General features: G+C 32.1%; 1 long non-coding RNA gene across 1 annotated transcript in view; it reads right to left on the bottom strand.

Annotated features, from left to right (window-relative positions):
- LOC111516470 (uncharacterized) overlaps positions 1-23,487 on the bottom strand; it is a 35,448-nt gene extending 11,961 nt beyond the window's left edge. The window contains exons 1-2 of the long non-coding RNA XR_012466259.1: positions 23,189-23,487; positions 2,622-2,843 (exon numbers count right to left, since the gene is read on the bottom strand). This is a non-coding gene — a long non-coding RNA (uncharacterized lncRNA). The remainder of the gene's footprint in view (positions 1-2,621; positions 2,844-23,188) is intronic.
- Between the last annotated feature and the right edge of the window lie 3,551 nt (positions 23,488-27,038).

The raw sequence follows: 27,038 nt of genomic DNA, 5'->3' as shown, positions 1-27,038 counted from the left end.
GGTCGGGTTTGAATAGGTGTGAGCCACAATAAACCCTTGCGGGTTGCGGTGAAGGGTCTAATAGACCCACTCACTTTGGACTTAATCTAACCTAACTAAGTTGTCTAAAAAAACGAGTTCAAATTGTCTTCTCCAGAGAGTCATTATTATCATGACTTTAAAAATGCTAATTACATAGCTATAAATGATTTTTTGGCAACATTCAACTGGAATATTACTTTCGCATACTTAGATACCAACACAGCACCACAGGAATTTTATAAGATTATTCAACAGGCTATTGACATATTTGTCCCATTGAAACTTTTCAAAACGTCCAATTTCCCAAAATGGTTCTCATCAGAACTGAAACAGATAATTATAGAGAAAAAGCGAGTTCACAAAAATTACAAGATTTACAATCGAAATGAAGACTATATAGCTTTCACACAACTGAGATCACAGTGTAAAATTCTTACGAAAGTTTGCTATGACTCCTATTTAGAACATGTTGAAAATAACTTAATTAATGACCAAGCAGGTTTCTGGAAATTTGTTAATGATAAGAAAAATATTAGTTATATGTCAAATGCAATGACTTATAATGACTACATGTCTACTGATATATCGAGTCCCGTCGACTTGTTTGCTAGATTCTTTTCTACAGTTTACGTGGAATCTGATCCAGATCCTACGCAATTCTTGTATGAAAAAACTTTAGATTTATCATTTTGTACATTAGAATTAGCAAAAATATTTGAAACTATATGTAACTTGAAATCAAAATTTTCGAGTGGACCTGATGGTGTTCCTTCATTTTTCCTTAAACAGTGTGTATATTTTGTACATTAGAATTAGCAAAAATATTTGAAACTATATGTAACTTGAAATCAAAATTTTCGAGTGGACCTGATGGTGTTCCTTCATTTTTCCTTAAACAGTGTGTATATACTTTATCAACTCCTCTTTTCATTTTATTCAATAAATCACTGACCAGTGGCACGTTCCCTGATCTTTGGAAACAGAGCTTCATCTGCCCTATTCATAAAAGTGGATCGAAAGAAAAAGTTGAAAACTATAGGGGAATATGTCTTCAATCAGCTATTCCAAAAGTTTTAGATCAGCTTGTTGCCAAAATATTAATGAATGTCTGAAGACCCTTGATCTTACAAAAGCAACATGGATTTACATCCGGACGTTCCACAGCATCAAACTTATTATATTATCAGCAATATATAACACAAGCACTTGAGAGGTCTGTGCAGGTAGATGCTATCTACACTGATTTCTCAAAAGCTTTTGATAGGGTCAGCCATAACTTATTGATAAAAAAATTATCTGCCATTGGTTTCTCCGGTAACATTCTATATTGGATAAGCAGTTATCTTATTGGACGCTCTCAATCAATTAGAGTGAATAGTACAGTTTCAGAGCCTCTTTTTGTAAAATCAGGTGTACCACAGGGTTCACATTGTGGCCCTTTGTTGTTCTGCCTTTTTATCAATGACATTAGCTCAAATATAACTAATTCAAAAATCTTGTTATTTGCCGATGACCTGAAAATTTTCAAGGTTGTAGAAAGTGTCCATGATGCTAATCTTCTTCAGAGTGATATAAACTCCATTTCTGATTGGTGTGAAGCAAACTGTCTTTATCTCAACACAAAGAAATGCTACTCAATGATGTTCAGTAGGTCTCGATCACCAATCAAATTTAAATATTTTTTGAATGATGAAATGTTGGAATGTAAAGAAGAGTGTAAGGATTTCGGTATATTGTTAGATGCCAAGCTTTGTTTCAACAACCATGTGAATTCTGTTTCTATGAGAGCTCTAAAAATGCTCGGCTTTATTGTGAGATCATCAACCAATCTTTCTCCATTCACAACCAAAGTATTATATTGCTCTTTAGTACGCCCTATCATAGAGTATAACACCATCATCTGGAGTCCCTACTACCATAAGTATAAACAACAATTAGAAAATGTGCAAAATAAATTTCTAAGGACCATGGCATACAAACTAGGGTTGGTTATAGGTGAATACAGTTACAGTGAAGTGATGAGTATATTATCTCTGTCGAGTCTTGAGGATAGAAGAACAACTGCGACATTGGTTTATCTATTCAAAATTATATCTGGTCTCATTGATTGTCCAGAAATTCTATCTCTTATCAACTTCAACGTTCCACAGAGGTTCACTAGACAAAAAAAGCTATTTTTTACACTGTATCACTCAACCAACTATGGTTATCATTCTCCTTTATCTGAAATGTTGAGACTGGGAAATAACTACTGTGATAAAGTCAATTTTTTCTGTGATAATCAAAATACTTTCAAAAAACAAGTCTCTCGCTTATTAGTCATATAAATGTATTTTATTAGTTAATACTGTCTGTTTTTATTGTCTTTTGTAATAGAGAAAAAAGTATTTTGTCATTGACCCAAAACTTCAACTGGAAACTTGGGATCTCTAAATCAAAAGATTTTGTATGTACATGATAAAAAAAAATTTGCTGAAAGAAGGATTTTAATCATCAACAGACTCTTCATGTAAGTGATATGTAGGAATATTTTGTGTCGCTCAAAAATTATTGACTTTTCCATAAAATATATAAGTAATAATGTCATCATTACCACTCACCTCAATTTAACCATTATATTTGACATAAAATGAGATTCCATGTGTCAGGCATAATATTGATACGTTCCCGGGAAATTCAGCTTTTCATCAGAGCACTCCAACCATACATCACAGAATTTTCCAGGAAAATACTCCAACGAAACACCTCACATACAGTGTCAGTAATTATCAATAATTAAAGGGAGTATCTCAATGTATTTTGGCTTTTTGACCTACTACAATCTGAAATACAAATGAATCCAGATAAACATAGAAATGAAATTAGGGAAAACTGAAAAGTTCACCGAAAAAAAGTACTGTCTGAAGAGTCTAATAAGTCGGACAACTTATGTTTATAAGTTCTGCATATTAAATAGATAGATAGATTTTTATTTGATCACGTTATGAAAATACATTTATGACAAGTCATAGACAGTTGGTACAAATTAGTAAGCAAATAGTAGATGTACCCCAAAGGAGTATCCCACATGAAATGTGTCAGTGAAAAATGGAATGATACGAAATGAGAAGTGTTTTATGACTCAATGCTTTTTTCAACTGGGGAAGGGAAAACAACTGTGTCGACATACTTATGATGCACTGTTTGGAACTTTTGGTGTAGTAATGAATATTACTGGAGTTTTTTCCCCAACACCAAATCGTTATTTTCAACACCTCGACACGTGTTTCGATCACCAAGTGATCATCTTCAAAAAGGAAGATTAAAAGAGTCGAGAGTTTTTTACAGAGATGGTCTATATGTGATTCCCATCGAAGCGACTCATCTATAATTATACCTAATAATTTAACTTGAGCTTTGATTGCTACCCTTGTATTAGAAGATATAGTTATTTTCTGTTTTTTCCCTGTAAGGTTTCAGTTGCTGGATGTAAACTAGTATTCTGCTTTGAAATATAAACTGACGTTTCAAAAAGTATCCTTTTCTTTCTCAAAACTTGAAATTTTTTGGGAAAGGTTTTGGCTTTCAACTTCATCTTTATATAAAAAATGAGGAAAACTTTCAAAGGAAGGAAGAAAGCATGATCCACACATCTTTGTGAAGAGTTAATTTCGAAATCATTTGTGAACTTCCTTCTTTGGAAGTTTCCCACATTTATTGTATGAAGATGGAGAAGTGGAAAGCCAAAACCTTTCTTTCCCAACAATTAATCTCTATTAAAAATTTACCCCTTTCAATTTAATTTTTTTTGTTCTGAATAGATATCAAAAGAAATATAATTTCTGACATGCCATTGTCCCAATAATGTGTCGAGTTCGCGATCTGTCAACCAACATGTCTTTTAAGTGTTGTAAATCCAAAGTATTAAGTTACTATGTATGCAAATTGTGCTCAGGCATTTATCATAAGAGTTGTCTGACGAAAAAAAAAGGACAAAATTCGATATTTGAGCGAAAATATCATCAACTGCTGTAATGACGAGGCTAGTTCAATCGTTGAACAAGTTGAAATAAGTACACTGGAAAAAACCATCTGCGATCTAACTGAGGACAGTCTGAACAAAGTAAACTACATAAAAAAACTAAAAGAAGAACATCAATCCTTTTTGCAAGAAGCTGTTAATTCTGAGTATGAACTGAATAATTTAGTTCAGCAGCAAAAAATAATCATCAAAGAACTACAATATAAAATATTCGAACTACAACAAGAAATTAAGAGATACCAGCTACCATCAAAAAATGTATAATATACACAAACAGCTGATAAAAAAATCCACCACAAAGACATCTCTATATCAACGGATTTGTCACTTGAATATTTCAGTGGTGTAGATAGGAAAAATTTAAAGGATATAGCGGCTCAAACCAATTGTGATTTATATATTCCAAACAGAAATTTACCAATGGTCAACAAGAGAGGTTCCAAGGAAATCACAACAAATAAAAAAACAAATATTACCCTAATACCGGCTACTAACGGAAGAAAAATGGCAGAGTTTCTAGTGAGACAAGCTAAAGGACAGTTTTCCGCCCAGTCCATCTTAAAACCCCACTGTAATGAGAGAGAGTTGATAAACACAGCCATCGAAATTATTAAAAAAGGTGGTGAAAATGATATTGTCATACTGTGGTCTTCAAATTATGCTTCCAACTTGAAAAACCTGGCCAATATATTTCCCAATAATGTAACTGCACCACAACTCATTGTTATTACGGAACCTTTCAGATATGATATGAGAAACATCAATGAACACATATATAATAGTAACTTGAAGCTAAAAACGAAACTATATGAATCTAAAATGGCAAATAGTATTATAGAATGCAATGGAGTAATTAAAAGGTTCAACTATAATTCTGACGGATATTCACTCGATAATTCGGCAAAGTGGTTTTTGTGCAAAGCTATACTTCATCATATCAGAACTCACTTTGACTTCGGTTATGGCAACGTTACTGATATCCATCAATTAAAACAAAAAAATCAAAAACCACCCCCAAGATCAACCCCATTGAATCACCAAGGAATGTGTAAAGATATAGCTGACAACCCTACTGATAATACCGATTTACCATATCGTAACCAAAATCAGTCAATATCTCCATTTAATGAACTCCAAAGTGGCAACTCAGGTACCAGTGCAGGGCCAAGTCATGATAATTTTTTATACCCCAGCCAGCTTCTGTGCAGATAGAAGATTGTGTGATCCACGATTCAACTAACATTTGTCCCATTAAGTTTTGCCATGTGAACGTCCAAGGTTTTTTAAACAATTATATCTCAATTGAGTTGTTTGTGAAGGCTGAAGACATAGATGTGTTGTGTGTATCTGAACATTGGGTGAAGGAAGACTATGCAAAAAACAAAAATTATTTTGGTAACTATACAATAGCATCTACATTCTCTAGGAAAAATCACATACGTGGGGGAACTCTGATTTTAAAACCAAGTCGAGTCAAAAAGTTACCGAAATTGAACCTATTAAAGACCTCTCAGTTGAATGTGAAATTAAAATGACTGCAATTTATTATAAAGTAAATAATTATAAAATTGGCATTGTCTCGGTTTATAGGCCACCAAGTGGCAAAATTAATATTTTTACTAAGTGTTTTACTGAAGCTATAAAACTAGCTACTGACCGTTGTAACTTCTTAGTTGTCTGTAGAGACTTCAATATAGATTTTCTGAAAAATGATTTGAATACCAGGTTTCTTTTTGATATCTTTGATTCTTATAAGTTAGATAACAATTTCCTGGGAGCAACCAGAATTTTCTAAAACCAATATGCACACACTAGTTCAAATTGTCTAGATTATATGGTTACTAATCTCCCTCAATCTAGCTACGATATCAAGTTAATGCAGCCTAATATAGCTGACCACTTAGCTCACATATTGATGTATCGAGTACAAAATAATACCACTCACTCCAATTGCAACAATTCCTCGTTAATGAGGCGTCAATTACATCATTCAAATATTGATGAACTTCAGTACAGGTTACTGAATGAGGACTGGAGTCAAATTTATCATTTGCCAATATATAAAGCATTTGAACATTTTTTCAATACACTATTCTGGCACTTTGATGTATCCTGTCCATACAAAAATACTTCCATCAAAAGGGCACGCAAGTGTTGGATATCTAATGATATTATTGAGGAAGGAAGGAATCTAAGGGAAATATTCTGGATAGTCTCAAACTCTGAGGAAACTGAGCCTCATTTGCTCGAAGGATGTAAATTGAGATTGAGAAATCACAAACAAAATGTAAAATCAGCAAAAAAAAGGTTTTTTAATGCCAGAATTTGCGATTCTGAAAATAAAACCAAAGAAACGTGGAAGATAATTGTTTTAGATCACTATTAATTTGAATAGGGCCAAAATATTGATACAACCAACTCAATCGCAAGCTGTTTTATTTCACACTGCGGCTCGGGAAACGATGCCTTATACAAAAAAACATACTTTTTATATTAACACTTTTTACAATCTAAAATATACCCAGTGTTCTAAATAACTTAATATCTAACACCTCTTCCCTAAAAATAATGTCACCCAAAGAAAACTTCTATAAATTCTAATCACATTCTTAACCTATCCGGTTGTTTCAACTGACTTCGACGTCTCAATATCTTAGGGGAATAAGTTTCAGATGTACTTACATTTTCACTAACTATGTTTTCGCTGCCATTCCTGTTTACCTTAGAATCTACATTATTAACAGTTTCTCCTTCGTTCAAATCAGATCGGGGAATGATTGAAACAGGTTCAGGTTTTGTTGCAACTGACAGTCTAGATTTCATTTGATTCTTATGCCTTTTCCATTTCATTCCACAACTTGTTTGAACCAAGTATGTTTTCAAGCCAAGAACCTTCTGGACTATTCCTGAACACCAAGGAGGTGTACCAGATCTGAAATCTCTTACCCATACGTGATCATTTTCATTGAAAAATATGTCTCTTTTATTTTTGTAATATGATTTTTGATAATTTTGTTTATTATTCACAACATTTTTGACAGAAGGCATTAATAGATCGAATTTAGAGCGTAAAGAACGACCTATTAATAATTTTGATGGTTTTTCACCTGTTGTGGTATGAGGTGTATTTCGATATTGAAACAAAAACCGATTTATAATCAGATGCAAGTCAGAATTTGTATTTTGGTCTCTTGCTTTCAAAATAGCATTTTTCATTATCTTTACCCCGCTTTCTCCCAAACCATTTGTTGCGGGATGATAAGGAGCACCCGTAGAATGTTTTATGCCACTAGCTGACAAAAAATTTTGAAATTCTTCAGATGTGAACGTTTTCGCATTATCAGTGCAAAGTTCACGTGGTAAGCCAAATCTGGAAAAAAGTTCCCTGAAAAATTTTATGGTTGTTGAAGCCGTGATATTACCAACTTCTACACATTCTATCCACTTCGAAGTTGCATCTTCCACCACTAAGAAGTTTTTGTTGAACAATGGTCCAAAAAAATCAGCGTGCAATCTCGTCCATGGTTCTCGCGGCCAATTCCAAACTGTTAGGGAAGCCTTTGGAGGATTACTTGAGAAGCGTTGACATGATTCACACCCTCGTGCCGTATTTTCAATTTCCCCATCCATCGATGGCCACCACACATATGAGCGCGCCAAAGATTTCATTTTTACCATACCCATATGTGATGAATGTAGTTCTCCCAAAATTAACTGTCGTAATTTCGGAGGAATTACTAATCGATATCCCCACATAAGGCAGTCCTGTTCTACCGTTAACTCATTTTTACGCAAAAAATACGGTTTCATGTTTTCTGCTGGACATCTATCAGGCCAACCGTTCCGAACATAAAAACTTATTTTGCTCAAAACAGAGTCTCTGAACGTTTCTTTTTTTACCACTGTGGAATTTATGGGTAAACACGATTCTTCAACATATTTCATATATGAAATATTTGGATTTGAACATAAGGTTATTTTACATTCCTTACCTTCGTTTTTTGAAGGTGATCTAGATAAAAAGTCAGCCGTATTATTTTCAGATTTCACGTACTTAATATCGTATCTGAACGCTGAAAGAATATGCGCCCATCTTTGTAAACGATTTGCTGCAAAAACTGGCAACCCTTTTTTATCACCAAAAATAGCTATTAATGGTTTATGGTCAGTAAATAAATAGAAATGTTGTCCGTATAGGTATTGAAAAAATTTTTTTACACCAAATATTATTGCAAGAGCTTCTTTTTCAATCTGGGAATAACCAATTTCCGCCTTATTGAGTAGTCGCGAAGCAAAAGCAATAGGTTTTTCTGATTTGTCGTCCATAATATGACTTAAGGTTGCACCTAATGCATATTGCGATGCGTCCACAGTTAATTTAATTTTTTTTTCTGGATCGAAATGTGCTAATACTGATGAAGATAATAACATATTTTTAGTTTTCTCAAAACTTTTTTGACAGTCCGAAGACCAAAACCAAGTTGTTTGTTTTTTTAGTAAGTTATACAGAGGTCTCATTATTTCAGAAGCGTTTGGAATAAATCGACAATAAAAATTTACCATTCCTAAAAATGATTTTACTTCTGTTATACTTTTTGGAATTTGAGCCTGCCTGATTGCCAAAACTCTATCCTCCGAAGTATGTAAGCCATTTTTATCAATTATGTGGCCTAGATATTTAACTGACTTCTGAAAAAAACTACATTTCTCTTTTTTCACCTTCAAACCACACTCCTGAAGTCGCCTCAATACTGTTTCAAGTCTTTCTAAATGTAAATCATCATTATCCGCGGTTATTAGGATATCATCTAAAAAACAGGCAACGCCCGGCATGACAATCATCTGTTCCATAATATTTTGGAATAAAGATGGAGCCGATGTTATGCCATAGGGTAACCTGGTATATGAAAAAAGTCCCTTGTGAGTACTAACTGTTACAAGTTTTCTGGATTCTGATGTTAGAACAACTTGTTGATAGGCCTCTGAGAGGTCAATTTTTGAAAATTTCTTTCCCCCCTGTAACTGAGAAAATAAATATTCTAACCGTGGCAATGGATAATGTGGTATTTCTAGATGTGGATTCAAAGTAATTTTAAAGTCACCAGTGTTCTAAATAACTTAATATCTAACAATAATACATCATGAACTTGGAAGGAAGAATGGTAAATCAGATACTCAAATTTCTTTGCTTGGGGACAGTGACTTAGTAACGGATCCTCATGCTGTTTCAAATCTATTTGTTGAATATTTTTCCAAAGCAGCTGTTAATGCGGCATCAAATCATTTTGGCCAAAATTTGTCTCTTCCATGTACTACCTCTAAGGCATGTAATCCAACGGAACTGTTTATTTCTCTTCCTATTACCGACTATGAAATAGTCAGTACTCTTGATGGAATGAAAAACAAAAAATCTGCTGGATATGACGAACTATCTGTAATTACTCTGAAGAAAATAATATTTGCTATTATTGAACCATTAACGTTCCTCATGAATCAATCTGTTATACAGGGCTATTTTCCGGAGGCTCTCAAAAAAGCCATTATCATTCCTGTGCATAAAAAAGGAAGTCCAACGAACATCGAGAACTATAGACAAATTTCACTCCTGAGTTCAATTTCCAAACTTTTCAAAAAGTAATTGCAGTCTGAATAACGAATTATTTGGAATATAATAATATACTGTCTGATTCACAACACGGATTTCGGAGAGACAAATCTATCGAGACAGCTTCGTATCACTTACTAAGCCACATACATGATGAAATAAACAAAAACAAGTGTGTTCTATCTTTATTTTTCGACTTATCCAAAGCCTTTGATATGGTGTGTCCCGAGTTTCTTAGCCGTAAACTTCAAGACATAGGTCTTCCGGGTAATATTAGAAATTGGGTCTTATCTTTTGTGAGTGAGAGAAATATGATAGTCAAGTGTAACAGGACATCCTCTACGGCCAAAAACGTTGAACTTGGCGTACCTCAGGGCTCGGTACTAGGTCCACTACTGTTCCTCTTATATATCAATGACCTACCCCAAAATATAGTAGATGCTCACCTAACAATGTTTGCTGATGATACTACCATAACTGTTTCTAGAAATAATGTTGAACAACTCATCAGCAAATCAGACATCATAATCGATATATTCAGTGCATGGTGTCAAAGAAACAAACTTATTTTAACACGAACAAGTCTGTATCGTTGAAGTTTCACTTTAGTAGAGATAACCCAGTAAATCCGATCATAAATGGTATCGAAAGCTCTTTTGAAGTGAAATTCTTAGGTACCTACCTAGACTCACTTAAACTGGGAAAAGCAAGTCGGTCACACTTGCTCTAAAATGAATAAAGGTTACTATGCCCTTAAGCAACTGAAACCAAGTTTAGATGAATCCGGCCTGCTCAGCATCTACTATGCTATGGCCTACTCTCATATGAGCATGAACATACTTGTCTGGGGTATGGCTAAAGATTTCTCTCGAATATTTCTAGCCCAGAAAAGAATAGTAAGACTTATCTATAACATAAGCTACAGGGACAGCTGTCGACCTATCTTCATAGAGAAGAAAATTCTTACAGCTCCTTCCATTTTCATCTTCAAATCCATAATGTTTGCCAGATTAAACCTACACCTATTCAGAGAAAACTCTACTATAATACACGTAATGGTGACCTTCTTAGAATTCCCCAACATAGAATGACACTTTTTAAGAAGTCTCCTCAGTACAATGCCATTACTTGCTTCAACAAGTTACCGACCGAAGTTAAAGGAATTAGAAGCGACATAAAATTTCAGGCAATCATAATAAATATTTTAATAGATAAGTGCTATTATAGTTATCAAGAATTCTTGAATAACAACCTCACAAACAACTCATTGTGAATTTATGTTTGTAGATGTAGATATATATATATATATATATATATATATATATATATATATATATATATATATATATATATATATATATATATATATATATATATATATATGTATGTGTGTAAATATATGTTATATATTCCAATACAATGGGTCTTTTATAACCCTATTGCGCATTATGTATAAAGGTCACCCTGAAACTAGTGCGTCTTATTTAAAAGTGCGGATTCATTTCCTGTGTTTCACAGATGCTAAATCATCACTTGGAAATTTATAAATTCAATTCTTCGAGACTCGCCCGCATTACTAGTGCGGTCCCTGACTAACGTCGCATCTCCTAGAGTCCTGGCGCGATTCAACACGGTTCTAGTACGGTCACTTGCTATCGTAATATCGACTAGTTTCCTGGTGAACCTAACCAGTATAAGTTAAGAAAGCAAACAAAGCAACAAACAACGAAACAATAAAGAAGTAACAAGTAACAAATAAAAAGTGTTTTTAAAAAGTCTTCGAGCAAAGCTACGATACAACATATATACCTATATTTTTAAATGGGTGTGTGTGTTTACGTGTATGTGAAATTTTAAGTTATGCGTTAATAGACCTAGATTTAGGTACCTTATTTTTACATAAATATACCTGTGTGCTTTATATTTCATATATTATATTTTATATTTTAACATTTAAATTTTAGTTTTTCAACTTATCTATGTGAAATTTCTGGCTGACGTACCATATATACAAATTGTATCATAAGTGGTAGATAAAGATATTATTATTATATGATTATTATTAATGTGGTGTAATGAAACAAGACCAGGATATTTGTGGGTTTCATCTAAAATCCATCCATGCATCTACCAAAAGTGTGTAAAAGTGGAATAAAGACACTGAATAACATTCTTAAAACAAAAAATGAAGGTTATTTTATATATTCTTGAAAAATCGTGAAAGTCTAGATTTACAGTAAAAAATTACCTTCACTATTACTTCTGGTATCAACCATGTGGGGAAATATTCAAAGTCATCTGAGATATTGATGAAAATAAGTATGTTCTATGAAGTATTTATATAAAAAAAACACCTACAAGGAGTTGACGATTGAATTGCGTGGAGTCGACATTGTGCTGCTTACCCAGGAGATTTCGCCAATAATAAAATCAGGTGTGCTTAATCCTTACTAATAATTAATCTTTATTTTGATAAATATCATATTTCATAAATTTTATAGGCTGATTTAATTAATATTCATGAGTGTTCAATTGGGTGGCGGATCTCCGCCACCCATAAAAAAAAGGATCCTTTTACTGATGACAAAAACCCAAATAATGATAAGGAAAATGAAACTAATATATCTGAAGAAACTGTTGATAGGGAAGTTGAGGAAATAATGTTCTTCAGTAATTCAAGGCCATCACTATCATTAGAAAAGGAGATGGAGGAAGACAGCCAAGAAGAAAAAAGAGAAATTATTTTTTATAAAGAAAATGACCTTGGACCTTATCTGGTGATAGTAGAGGCTAATATTTCAGGAAACAATATAGGACGATTTAATCATTTAAAAATAGCGAATGAAATTTGCGACCTAAAATTAGATCATATCATTAGGATTGAAAACAAAGGTACCGATAAGATAGGGACAGAATTCAATAACAGATATTCAGCTAATGCTTTAGTAATAAATGAGGATCTCGGGAAGAAAGGATATAATGTTTTCATACCATACAACAGGGTTACATGCAAGGGAATAATTAGAGGAATCACAGCCAACTTCCATGATTCACATTTAAAAAAACTAATTAAAAGTCCTTTTAGAGTTTTAAGAGTTTAAAGAATGAATAGAAAAGTGGTCAATGGAGACAATGTAGAATATCACCCAACAAATACAATACAAGTCACATTTGAAGGTATAAATCTTCCCAAACATGTGGAAATATGTTATATGAGCTTTAATATTATCCCTTTTATACCCCCAGTCACTCATTGTTTTAAATGTTTGATGTATGGTCACACAAAGAAGAACTGTAAGGGAAAACGTAGATGCTATAGTTGTATGGAACAACATGAAAATGAAGAGTATAAAAAGTGTCAAATCAATAAATGTTTTGATTATAAAAGCGAAAATCATAAAACACTTAGCAAAGAATGTCCGGAATTTGATAGACAAAAAAATTAGGGAAAAAATGAGCCTAGAAAATATTTCATTTCATGAAGCCATACAGTTTTATCAGAAAAATAGCCATATAAGTATCAATAATATTAATGAATTCCCCAATTTAAGGAGCACTGTAAGCTTTACCCAAAATAATATAATAAATATGGCGCAAAGAAGAGATACATTGTATAATAATAATAAAAATGAAAGAACTTTGTCGCAAACAACAAAAACCAAAAAAAATAATAATCATAAGATGAAATGCAAAATTTAAAATCTATTATATCCCAATGGACAATTATCTCAGCCAAAAACAGGAGTTATGTTAAACAGGACTCAATTCCAGACAAATGCAGGATCTTCACAATCTTGCCATGATGGCAAAATTCAGATGAAGAATATAATATTTTAAAAAAATTCCAAGATTTACTATCAGGTTTACCTGGAAGTATCAAAGCTAAAATAATAAATTTGATGAATACCTATGAATGGTTAAAAAATGTTCAACATCCTGACTGAGCGAGTCAGGATAAATATTAAATACTTAAATCTAAACTTACAAAGGGGGACAACAGGGGAATAAGAATAATGATAATTATTCAGTGTAATATTAAAAGTATAACTTCTAATAAAGAGAACTTAATTAAATTAATAGAAGAAAATAATCCAGACGTATTAATATTAAATGAGACATGGTTAAAAAAAGATAAACAATTTCATATAAAACATTATAACATTTTCAGAAAAGACAGAAAGGATGGTTTTGAGGGTATAGTCATTATGACAAAAAACAATATTGATGCAATGAAAATTGAATTAAAATGGGATGATAAGGAGGAACAATGTCAATTCATTATAATAAAAATTAAAGATATTAATATAATTAACTCATATATAACTAGTAATGATATGCCAAATATCGATAAAATCAATCACATGCTGGGTAAATTAGAGGGTAATATAATATCGATTGGTGATATAAATGGACATCATCCAATGTGGGGTAGCAGGTATATTAATAAAAATGGAAAAATCACTCAGGAAATTTTAGAAAGAGAAGACTTAGCCATATTAAACGATGGAAGTGCCACTCGGTTTTATTATCCCCAAGATAATAACAGACCATTAGATCTCACAATAGTCTCAGGTTCCATTGCCCTGCAATGCCATTGGAAGGTTTTGGAGGATAACAGAAACAGTGATCAGTGAGGTTGAATGGTATAATCTCTGAACCTTATGCAGTAAAATCAGGAGTACCTCAGGAATCCCATCATGGTCCCTTGCCCTTTTGCCTTTTCATCAATGACATTAAGACTAAAATTCAGTATTCTGATTTTCTCCTTTTTCTGATGATTTGAAGATCTTCAGAGTAGTGTAAAATATGTATGATGCTAATCTTCTCCAAATAGATCTCAATAATATAGCAGAATTGTGTTATGCAAATTGTCTTTATCTTAATAATAAGAAATGTTTCTCAATGGTGTTTAGTAGATCACAATCAGCAATTCGATTTGATTACCAATTAGAAGATAATATGTCAGATAAAAAACAAGAATATTAAGATTTGGGAATATTATTAGACAACAAGCTTTGTTTTAATAACCATGTGAACAATGTCTCCCAAAGAGCGCTCAAAAATAAAAAAATTTGCTAATAATTCAAATTCATATGGTAATAATAGTAAGTTAAATAACATGACAACCGCAATAGAAATTTTGAATAATCTTTCAATATGTGATACAGTTCCTGATTTCACACTACAAACAGATCACTTACAAACAGAATCTTTTACACTTCCAGAATTTAATCTAGCACTGCATGGAAGAAATACCAAATCTAAACCTGAATTAGATGGACTTACATATAATATGCTTATTCATGTACCTGAAACTTTTAAATATAAATTATTAGAAATTTTTAATGAAATATTAAGAGGGGGAAATTTACTTAAAGAATGGAAGGAATTTTTGATAATGAGTTTCCTTAAACAAGGTAAACCTGGTGGAGAACCTAATAGTTATAGACCCATCGCGCTTGCATCCTGTGTAATGAAACCAAATTCAGATTAGAATGGCAAATTGAAAACAAGAATATTTTATCAACCTTCCAATATGGATTTCGTAAGGGAAAAGGAGTAATGGATAGTATAACATACTTAGTGTCATATGTTCAAATAGCATTTGGATTAAAACAAGTTTTGTAGCAATTTTTTTGGATATAAAAGGAGCCTATGATAATGTAAATATTCATAAATTAAACAATTCTCTAATTCAATATGGAATTTATTCTGATATTAGTAATTTATTTATTTATTTATTATTTATTATTTGTTCAATTACAATGAAGTAAAATGCCCAGATGAGCGTAGAACATGTCAGTGTAATAAATATACAGTTAAAAACATTCAAAAATTGAAATCAATTAAATGTGAGACATTTTAGCAGGTAAAATCTGAAGGGATGGTATCTTTAAAATATTCATCAGTTGAGTAGTATGCTCTATTTAGAAGAAAGTTTTTAAGTTTATTTTTGAGTGTTGTTTTAGAGAGGCTTCTTAGTGCATTTGGAAGTTTGTTATAGATTTTTATTAGAGTATACGGTATATTTTTCTGAATATAAGTAAAATTAGGAATATTAGTAACCAAATCTGCTTTATTTCTTGTTGGGTAGATGTGTGCTTTATCAAAGTCGTTAAAAAGCTTTGGATTGCTTTTAATAAACATTATGCTGTCAAGAATATACTGACTGTATAGGGTCAGTACTTTCTTTTCTATGAATAAAGGTTTACAGCTATCAGTTTGTTTGGATTTATAAATAATTCTTAGGCAACGTTTTTGAAGTGAAAAAATTTTTTTAACGTTCACAGATGCACCCCAAAAAATTAAGCCGTATTTAAGTCTTGAGTGGACTTGTGCATAATAGACAGACATTGACGCTTGAACATTTATTGTTTTAGTGATGACTCTTAAGGCATAGCAATGCCTTGCAATATTTTCTGACAAAGTATCCAGATGAGATTTCCAATCCAGTCTAAAATCTAGCTCAATTCCCAGGAATTTTGAACTTTTACTAGTTGTTATTGTTGATTTACCATCCGAAAAAGTATAATCATTTTCAGCTGACTGTGAGAATTTGATTGCCTGTGTTTTATTAGGGTTCAGCTTTAGGTGATTTTGTGCAAACCAAGCTTCCAGGGTACTTAAAGCATCGAACACATTTCTTTCCAAGTCATCTCCATTTTGTTCTTCAAGGATAACGGTTGTGTCATCAGCAAATTGTATAGTGTTTAAGTTGTTGTCCATTTGTAGTTCATTGGTATAGAGAATGTACAGCAATGGACCTAGAATTGATCCTTGTGGTACCCCTCTAATTATTGTTAGTTCATCAGACCTTATAACCTCATTTGTGATGTGACATTTTTCGACCACGTACTGTTTTCTATTATATAAGTATGATTCTATCAAGTTAGCTGAGGTTCCCCTGATTCCATAAGCCTCAAGTTTATTTAGCAATGTTTTATGATTGACATTGTCAAAAGCTTTTGAAAGATCTAAGTTAATCATTAAGCTATGTTTCTTGTTGTTTTGACTATTTATGACTGAACATAAAGCTTGATATATTGCTCTTGTTGTCGATTTACCCTTTCGAAAACCGTTTTGTGTATCACTTAATAGTTCGAATGTTTCAAGGTAGGATATAAGGCGATTATATATGATTCTTTCAAAAATCTTACTAATATTTGATAGTAATGCTATAGGTCTGTAATTTTTTATTTGATCCTTGTCACCCTTTTTGAAGATTGCTTTTATATGAGCTATTTTTAATTTGTCAGGAAATATTCCTTTATTAAGCATCATGTTTATAATAATTGCTAGGGGTGTTGATAGTTCACGTGCAACATATTTCAAGAGTTTTACCGGGATTTCGTCATAGCCAACCGATTTTAGATTTTTTAGTGACATTATTGTAGAGATTACTTCATGTTCAGTTGTTGGTGCAAGAAATAGGGTTATATTTATTGGATGTAAACTTGTATGTTCATTTGTTGTCATGACGATAGACTTAGAACATTGATTTATGTAGAAGCTATTTACTTTGTTTAAGATTAATTTTTTATCTTTTTCTTCTTTATCAATATTTCTTAGAATTGAAACGTTCTTCTTTTCTGTTTCCCCTGTGTACTTTTGTACCAATTTCCACATTGCTTTCCCTTTATTGGTAGCGTTATTAATAAACTGGTTGTCACACAATTTTTTTGACTCTCTAATCACTTTTTTAAGTATTTTGCAATATTTATGTAAATAGTCTTGTGGAATTTTTCCTTGGAGTTTCATCTGATAAAGTTTTCTTTTATTTTTGCAGGACCTTTTAATGCCACTGGTCATCCAGCTTTTACAGTCTTTAACATTTCTCGAGCATTTTTTCAGCCTGAAAATAATGTTAACTAGATTTTTGATTAGGTCATAAAATATGCCATATGCTATGTTTGGGTCGTCGGTAGAAAGTATTTCTTGCCAATTCATGGAGGTCAATTCTATTCGAAATTGCTCCATTTTCGCCCTAGAAAATATTCTTTTGAGTTGTGTGGTACTATGCCCTTCCTCATTTGAAATATCTAATGTTATAACTTGTCCTTCATGATCAGACAGGGCAGTATTCAAAACTTTGGAACCATATGTTTTTTTTGTGCTGACAAAAATGTTGTCTAGATGTGTTCGAGTTTTTTTTGTTATCCTTGTTGGCTCAAAAATTGTTTGTTGCATATCATAAGTTGTTAAGATGTTTAAAAATAAATTTTGTATTGGATTATTATTCAATAAATTTATGTTAAAATCCCCACATAAGATCAAGTCATACATTGCATACTTTGACAAACACACATCTAGTAGTTGGTTCAATGAATTGAAAAATATATCAGTATCTCCAGAGGGAGGACGATATACGCAGGTCAGAATTAACCAATTTGACACACTTACAACTGATGAACATTCTATATGCCCTTCAACACTATATTGACAAATTTCAGTACATTCTTCAACATAAGTACTTGTGTCTTCTCTAACAAAAATACTGGATCCGCCATGTATGCGGTGTTCTCGGGAAAACACTGACTTGAGTACGTAGCCATTAAGTTTCATACAACTTTCTTCTTGTTTTGTATACCAGTGTTCAGTGAAACACATAAAGATAGGTTTCGGGTTTAAGTTTTCAAGTAAAAGTTCTATTTCCAGGGTTTTGTTTTTTAGGCACTGTATATTCTGATGAATGATTGTGACTTCAGTATTTGAAGAATTTGTCTGTAGGTTAGCTGGTACATCACTCTGTGTTCCTTTTTGTTTCATTGTCAAGCCGTTGTAAAGGTTTGGGTTGGTCACTAATACTTCTTGATAATTTTTGTGGTGATGTTTGTGTTTATTTCTTAGAGGCCTATTTGCAGTTGGGAGAGTCGGGGATATAAAAAATTACTAGACTGGGGATGAGTGATGATATCTTCGGAGTTGCAGGGGTTAATGTTATTTATTTCATTATGAATATTTTCTGAGTGGTCTGCCCTTTCCTGATTATTTATTTTTGGCTGAGATTGTACAATGGTTTGCTTCGAATCTACTTTATTGAAGGGGTTCAGTAGTTCTACAATTGATTTACTGATAAGGAATTTCCCACTCTTGTTCAGTGTGATGCCATCTCTATAATATTAAACTTAATATTTAAGTTATTAATAAACGGGAAAAACATAGTCTTGGACAAAAAAGGAAAGAAACATGGCCCATTAATAACAACTAAAGGTCTTCCCCAAGAATCTCCTCTGAGCCCAACCTTGTTTAATGTTTATATTGCATCATTATTTAAAAAAATTCTGACTTATAGTAAATTAATAGCATATGCAGATGACTTAATGGTAATGGTGAAAGGATAACTGATATTAATAATAAAATTAATATAATCTTAGGTATTATACAGCAATGGATGGAAGAACATGACTTGATTTGTTTGAAGGTAATTGACAATATTTCATGATGAATTTCACTAGTTCGGACTTCCATTGTCTACTATATAAAATGATTTGAAATCCCTGAAACAACTAAAAAAGAAGAAATAAAAATGAATAGCTGAAAATAACAATTATATTAAGCAAAATAAACCTGAAATGAAATAATAGTGAAATAAAATATAAGTAAAATAGGTACAATTGAATAAATAAAAATAAAGAAATGAAAAAAGAAAATAAAAATAAAAAGTAGAAATATTCCAAGCCACGTTAGTTCAAGACGTTTCGATTGTTATTATCTACAATCCCCTTCGGGTGATGACTCAGTCAGACGATTGTAGATACCTCTATCAAGTAAACTAGAACCTATTGTTTGTGTCTTTGTCAACCTAATAACCTTTAAAGCACATGAAGAAAAAGACACACAATACTAAGAAGTGGACAAATTGAATAGAAGAACTGAACAAATTTAATGGGTTGTTCATGGGCTTAGCTCAGATAAAGACAACCCCAGGTCACAGCATGTGCCCAGGTATTGAGCTGGACCCAACTGCGCCTAGAGATGTTAAAAAATAATCGATTTCTATTCAAATCGATTATTATTTTCTGATTATCGAATTTTATAATCTTTTTTTGTAGAAAATTTAATAGATTTTTAAGAACTCGATTAAATAAATAACGCCATCTATGCGATGGATGAAAAACAATTGAAGTTTTAAAATTTCATAAACAGTGTTATTTATGAATATGCGGTGGATGAAACAGCCCGAAGTAAGTTCAATATTATTTACAAAAAGCGGCGCCATGTGTAGGTAAGGTACGTATGTAGGAGAATGCAATGCATGTTGTTTCAGTCAGTGTAGTGAGTGAGGTGAGATAATATCGTTGTTGGTAAACAATAAAAATGTCTTCTAACCTTAAAACACCTAAAAGCGAAAGTACTTTATAACGAAAAAGGATTCTTCAGCAATATGTTTGTACTGTTCGAAAGAATCGAAAACTTGTAGTACTATACTACAAATTTGAAGCAGCACATAGTACGAAAACATCTCACTGTCTTACAGGTAACATGAATACTATAATTTATAATGAATATTGTGGTCCTTATGGTAGCAAAACACTGGTGTCTGTAAAATTCCTTAAATAAAACGAAAAACGTCATGCAAATCATACGTTTTATAACGTCAACATTTTCAATAAAAAATGAATTATGGTAAACTCTACATTAACAAGGTTTTACAAACTAAAAAAAGTTACTTTCAGGCCTTGGAAGACGTTGAACAAAACTTAAAAATGAGGTGATTTATCAGAATGTTTATATTTTTGTGGTGACAGATGATGATAAACTTTGTTTTTCTTTAATTCACCAAAAAACCCGATAAAGATAAACTTGACTTGTTGCCTTTTTTTAGTGTTGTCAGGAATAGAAAATAGTTTTGAGAAAATTAATTTTAATTTTTGGAAAATACCTTGTTAATTTTATTGCCGTAGAACTCTTGTGAAGATAACAATCAAGATATCAACATGTCTGGGAATTAAGATGAACCAATGCAATCTCTAGCGACTGAAATTGAGGCTGGACCTTCAATGCCAAAGCATGCCAGATTAAGCATTGGAGCTTCTTTTGCAAAAATTTCGGCATACGCCTTAGATGGAAATCAAAATAAGGAAATAACTCAAAACATAGCAGAAATGATATGCCGGGACAGTATACCCTTTAGTATAGTAGAAGGATCAGGTTTCAAGAAATTGATGAAGACTGTAGCTCCTTTGTACAAGGTTCCCTGCCGTAAAACTATCACAGATCTCATAGACACTAAATATGAAGAAAAAAAACCCTTATCATACAAACATTTCGATTAGGTAAAAACGTTTCCCTTACAATCGATGAATTTTAGGTGTAACAGTACACTTTATAGAAAATTTTGAAATGAAGTCAATTCACATTGCATGTGAATTGCAACTATTCATGATTGAACGTTTCGTGTTAATGAGCTCCACTATAGGATCTGTTTTTATAAATCACCCAAATGCGCCCCCAATGCTTCAAGCAAATGAAATTGTCGTGCCAAAAGAAATTGAAAAAATTTATAGCCTTTTCATAGCGTCACTGAACAAATGAGTGCAGACAAATACGTGACTTCTAGCAAAGCTATACCTATTATGAAATGTTTGAGAACTGTGTTAGATACAGTTACTCCAACAAGTGGTTTGGCAAAACAACTGAAACAATCCTTACTATCGGAACATAATAAAAGATTCGAAAACATCCAAAAAGTGCACCTTTTTTCAGTTGCTACGTATTTGGATCCTAGATTAAAAATAGTTACTTAGATGATGACCCTTTATCCTTATCAAAAACAATACATTATACCAAAAAATGTTTAAACTGTAATATAAATGATAATAATTCTGAAACGGCTGATTCTGAATCATCTGTTTCATTAAAAGTGATGGTTGATGGACAAGATATTTGGCAGGTACATCATGAAAAAATATTGGCCTTGGCTTCAAACTCGTCAATGGTCAAAAATACCGAATTGGATCCATACGTTGCGGCACCGCTATCGGATCTTATGGTAGATCCTCTCAGTGTCTGGAAAAGCTTTGAAGGGACTTTTCCTCAGCTAACCGACTTGGCTCTAAAGCATCTCTCTGTCAGGAAAACACGAAACCGTATTTTAGGAAAGATATTATCAAAATTATTGTTTTTAAACTGCTTACCTGAAAATCTATGGTAATAATTATTGTACTCGAATGTGAAATTTTTGAACATTTTGTGACAATACGTTAAAGTTGCCATTAAGCTTTTGCACGTATCGCTTTATTTTATTTTAATACTACTCTTACGTAAAACAAGACTGAAAATTCGTGCAAATTTTTTTTTTTGCCTTTCAATTGTTCAAATTTCAAAAATAACGAAATATTTGTTTCCCATTTCAGTTTTTAAGACCACAACATGGTTTTTCAATTATCGTTTCAAGTATTTTATTTTATTATTAGTCAAATGTAAAATAGTACTGGACATTTGTGACAATAATTATTTTGAAATTTTATATAGTTTATAAAGTTAAAGGTTAATGAACGACATGTTTCATATTTTGGTTTTTGAAAACACAACAAAGTCATTTTGTTTTTAATTATCGTTTTAACTATTTTATTTTAATACTAGTCAAATGTAAAATAGAACTGGACATTGGGGACAATAATTATTTTGAAATTTTATATTTTATTTATGAAGTTGAAGATTAATGAAAGACATGTTTTAAATATTTGGTTTCTGGAAACACAACATACTTAGTCGTTTTGTTTTTAATTATCATTTAAGTATTTTAATACTAGTCAAATGTAAAATAGATCTGGACATTTGTGGCAATAATTATTTTGAAATTTTATATTATTTATAAAGTTAAAGGTTATTGAAAGACATGTTTTATATTTTGGTTTTTGAAAACACAACATAGTCGTTTTGTTTTTAATTATTGTTTAAGTATTTTATTTTAATACTAGTCAAATGTAAAATAGGACTGGACATTTGTGACAATAATTATTTTACCATTTTTAATTGTTTAAAAAGTTAAAGGTTAACGAAAGATTTGTTTTATATTTTAGTTTTTGAGACAATAAGATTATATTTTTGTTTGGATGCTCATCATTTCATTCTTATTATAATAAAACGTTCAGTGGTAATGTAAATTCCTATGAATAATAATATTGTTTGGTTTTTTCATTCCTTACTTTAAAAGTTAAAATAAACATTCGCTTCGATTTTTAATTTTGAATTGAGTTATTTCTTTATTCATATCATTTCATTTTATTTTCAATCTAATAAACTGTTAATATGAATATCTCTTAGTTTCATTATTGGAATATGAAAAGCATGCAGATTTTAATATAACAGAAAAATCGATTTTTTCGCAGAAATCGAATGTTGATTTTTATTGAAATCGATTTTTGACAAATCGATTAATATTGAATGAAGAATAATCGTTTTATATTTAATCGATTCTTTTCCACTATTCTCACATCCCTAACTGCGCCTGAATAGAAAGCAGCGGCCAATAAAGAAGGAAGGGAGGAAATACCTACAAGGAATGAAAAAACATTTGCAAATGGTGGTCTACTTACATGCTAAAGAAATGTGTAGAAATTCCTTCTGATAATCCATAAATATTATACACCCATAGAGCCCCGAATAATTATTCAATAAAAGAATATGTAAGTATAATTATTTTATGATTTTTAAATTAAAAATAAAACCAACGACGGTGCCCAGCAACTACTGACGACACATGACACGCTGTAGTGTTGCCAAGAGAAAAATATTCTTACGTCATTAAATCAATAACGGTTACATTTTCGAATATATGCATACATTCCAACTGCAATAACTGAAAATGAAAGAAGTTAATTATAGATTCGCTACAGTTTGCTATTCGATGAACATATCTATCTCTTCTCCAACTATTCTCAGTCAAAACTTCAGGAATGAGATATAGTGAATATTTGTCTAGCGACAGCAGCAATTCAGTAGATTCAACTTATTCATGGTTCTGGAAATGTGTGATTTTTCTTCATCTTTTTTATCCTTTCATCGTTATCAACTGGACTTTTTCTTAAATCATAATATGAGTGCGGAGAGTTTCATTTATTATAATAATACAAATCCACGAACGATGAAATTTTGTTAAGCACATGAAGAGTATTGAATTCAGTAAAATTCAAAATTCATAAAAGCTCCATAATTCAGACTCTATTTACCGCTTATATAGGCTATATAATACAGAAACACTTGTAACGGTCTAAATTTACTTGTAAATATTGTAGATATTGTTCGTTTATTTATTATGGAATCGACAGAATTGTCATTTATTGATGACGAACTTTTCGTCACAGCTAGGGACACATCTGGTTTGCCAGTGTGCCCAACCTACATTTTCAAAGAGTTAGATATCCAACTATTCTACTAGATTTTCCTACGATCAAAAATACTTATTTTCTATCTTGCTACCCTATTGGTCCAAAATAGTGACAGCAAGTTGTTAACGTAGTCGATTGTTCTTTTTTTTTAATGAGATTGATAAATCGAGAAAAAGGAAGAAAACCGAGGCCCTCGCACTTTTTTGGAGATCGGTGCCCTATTCTGTACGTGATAGTTAGCATTTTCCAAATAGACATAAATGTTTTCTCAAACATCCTGACGGGAGTAGGTTCATTTGGATAAATAATAAGTGGAAAGTGTGTATTGGGTATTGTTCCAAATATATCGTTGCGAATTTGGAAGGGATGACCCATATTTCCGCACTCTTAGGAGGATTAATAAAGCTAACTATACTGGCTATCGAAATTCCAACGTTTACATAAAATCATAAGAAGATCAGCAAAACAAAGGCGCAAGGTTCTGCCTCTTAACATTTACAAAGTTACGTATACGATCAGAAACAGAAAGGAGGAAAAAAAAAACAACTCTTCTGAAAAGAAGGGAATCTGGGAACTTACCAGCCTTCACGACAGTTCATTCAACGACCAGGGAGGCATCAAGACACGCAAGTAGTGGGAAAAGCTAGACACCTATAGATTATTGTTACTTATTCATTTTAAGAGAAATATCGAATTTAACCTTTTGCGTTCAACCTATATAAATAGTTGTATTTATACATGTGTGTTCAAACATTTTTGCGGCGTCTGCGCTCTGGGCCCAAAGCTTCTGACGTATTAATGCACAATATTATCGTGTAAACCTATATAGGTTGTACGGTATTGAATCTTATATTTTCATGTCCTTGTGTGTATATATATTGAGTTAGTTCTTTTGTCAACGGGAGTTTATTTATTTGGAGAGAACTCTTTCGAGAGTTGATGTGCAGAAATCGTGATTTTTTTTTTTTCTCATTTGTTATTTTTTTTTATAGAAATTATATTCCGGTGAATTTATTTGTTTTGTTTTCAAATGTTATCCATCGGTCACACCGTTGTACAAAGCCATAATAAGAGATCTTGTAATACAAGTTTGGTACTGGTACGTTGTCATTTGTTTTTTTATTTCACTTGGTAAATTGTTTGGTAGTTTAATACTCAGGCATTTTATATCGGCAATTAAATTTACCTGGCGCCCAAATATTGCTATCAACATACTTTGAACCCCGTCTCCACTGTGGTGAACCGATAGATGCTTGTCATAAAAATCATGACTGCATAAACCCGTAACTAAAAAGGCACGTTACACACCGAACCCATACCGAACCTAAAAACCCATTCAATAAGAAAATTTCAGGTGAAATTTGTGACTTATCTATAGGTGATAGAATTTTTTTTCTATTTTTTCCGTAATCTGCACCTCGGTTACTTTGGCAATAAAGTTCAGCAATATTTCATATTTTTTATTCTCTTTCCCGAAACAATGAAAAATGTATTTTGAAGGCATCATGAATATTTGAAATGACGGAAATTATAGAAAATTGTGGAAACTAAATGAAGAATCCGAGCAGGGAGCGGTATACCTCTGTCAACATTTCAATCGGACACCCTGCCACCTTTATATTTTGTTATAGCTTTAACAAAAGGAAACGAAGAAATATAGCAGTGACGAAATGAAAAACCGGCCGTCGGAGGCGGTACAAATCCACCAATATTTTTATTAGAGTCTCTGCCACCTTCATATTTTGTTATAGTGGTCACAACTGGAAATAAAAGAACTATGGCAGAGGTGAAATAAAAAAACTGGTCATCGGGGGCGGTACAGATCTAGCAATATTTTCATTAGAGACTCTCCCAGCTTCATATTTTGGTATAGTGTTAAGAAATGGAAATAAATAAATATGTCAGAGGTGAAATCAAAAAACCGATCGTCAAGGGTGCAATACTTTTCCAGCAATACTTTTGTTAGAGGCCCATATTTTGTTGTAGTTTATTGATTAAGTATAAAGAGAAATGGCAAATTGCAGATGGTAAAATAAATACAAAATTATAACCAATGAATGGCAATGCAAACTGAATTATATTATTCATTTTAATCTCAAAAAAATGTACATCACATCCTAAAAAATGCAATTATATTATAAATCAAAGTCAAAGCAAACTAAATTCCACAGCAAAACAATCTCAAAACACTAAATATCTTAAAAATCTATATCGAAAGACATTTGACATACACATCACACAAAATCATAATAAATCAAAAACAATACAAACTGAACTCTATATCACAATATAATAGGTATCAAAAAATCAATATGAATGAAATTGAAATCGGAAGCCTATTGGTAAAATGATACAAATTTTAAATAAATAAGATACACTGCGTAGGTATTGTATTCTATAGTGCTTTTCCTTAAAGTTCCCCGCTTTTATTTTCTGAATGGGTCATTTGAAAAATTTGAAACTTGGGATAATGAAATTGATGCTTGAATACTATATTTTGGAGTAAAATTGACGAATGAAAACTTCAAGATGGCGACTGGGCGCCTTTTGGAAAATAAAAATTGAATAGAAAGGGGGGTTTTGTGACACATCATCTTAACCCTTTTAACGAATACTTTATAACCCCAGAATATAAAGTCAATATCTTCACTTACTTCAAAATGGCGGCACATTTAATAATTACTTGAATACATCGATGTTTAACTTCATAAACATCTCTCGATACCGCGAGCAGGATGGATTGAAGGAGTCGGAGTATGGTAATAACCAATAAAATCACTACATACAATCACCTCCGCTCCACCATTACCATTTGGTTTCATTGATAGTTTGAATGACTTAGAACCCCAATGTTTGCAATAACCATACACTCTTATATAAGGTGAAGCCTTCACATTAACCGATTTAATGATTTATGGACAGGACAGGTGTAATTCACATTCTTGAGTTTTTTACAAAGTAGATAATTTTAAACAACAGATTTCAATTTGTTATTCATCCACATAGGTATAAGCCCATTCAAGAGAAGTAAAACACAAATTAACTTCTAAAATAATGC

Source organism: Leptinotarsa decemlineata, unplaced genomic scaffold, assembly GCF_025532065.1.
Source record: "Leptinotarsa decemlineata unplaced genomic scaffold, Ldec_3_MD MMD2_P_RNA_scaffold_14, whole genome shotgun sequence".
Lineage (NCBI taxonomy): Eukaryota > Metazoa > Arthropoda > Insecta > Coleoptera > Chrysomelidae > Leptinotarsa > Leptinotarsa decemlineata.
The sequence above is the reverse complement of the archived record's forward strand: the minus strand, read 5'-3'. Positions and strand labels throughout refer to the sequence as shown.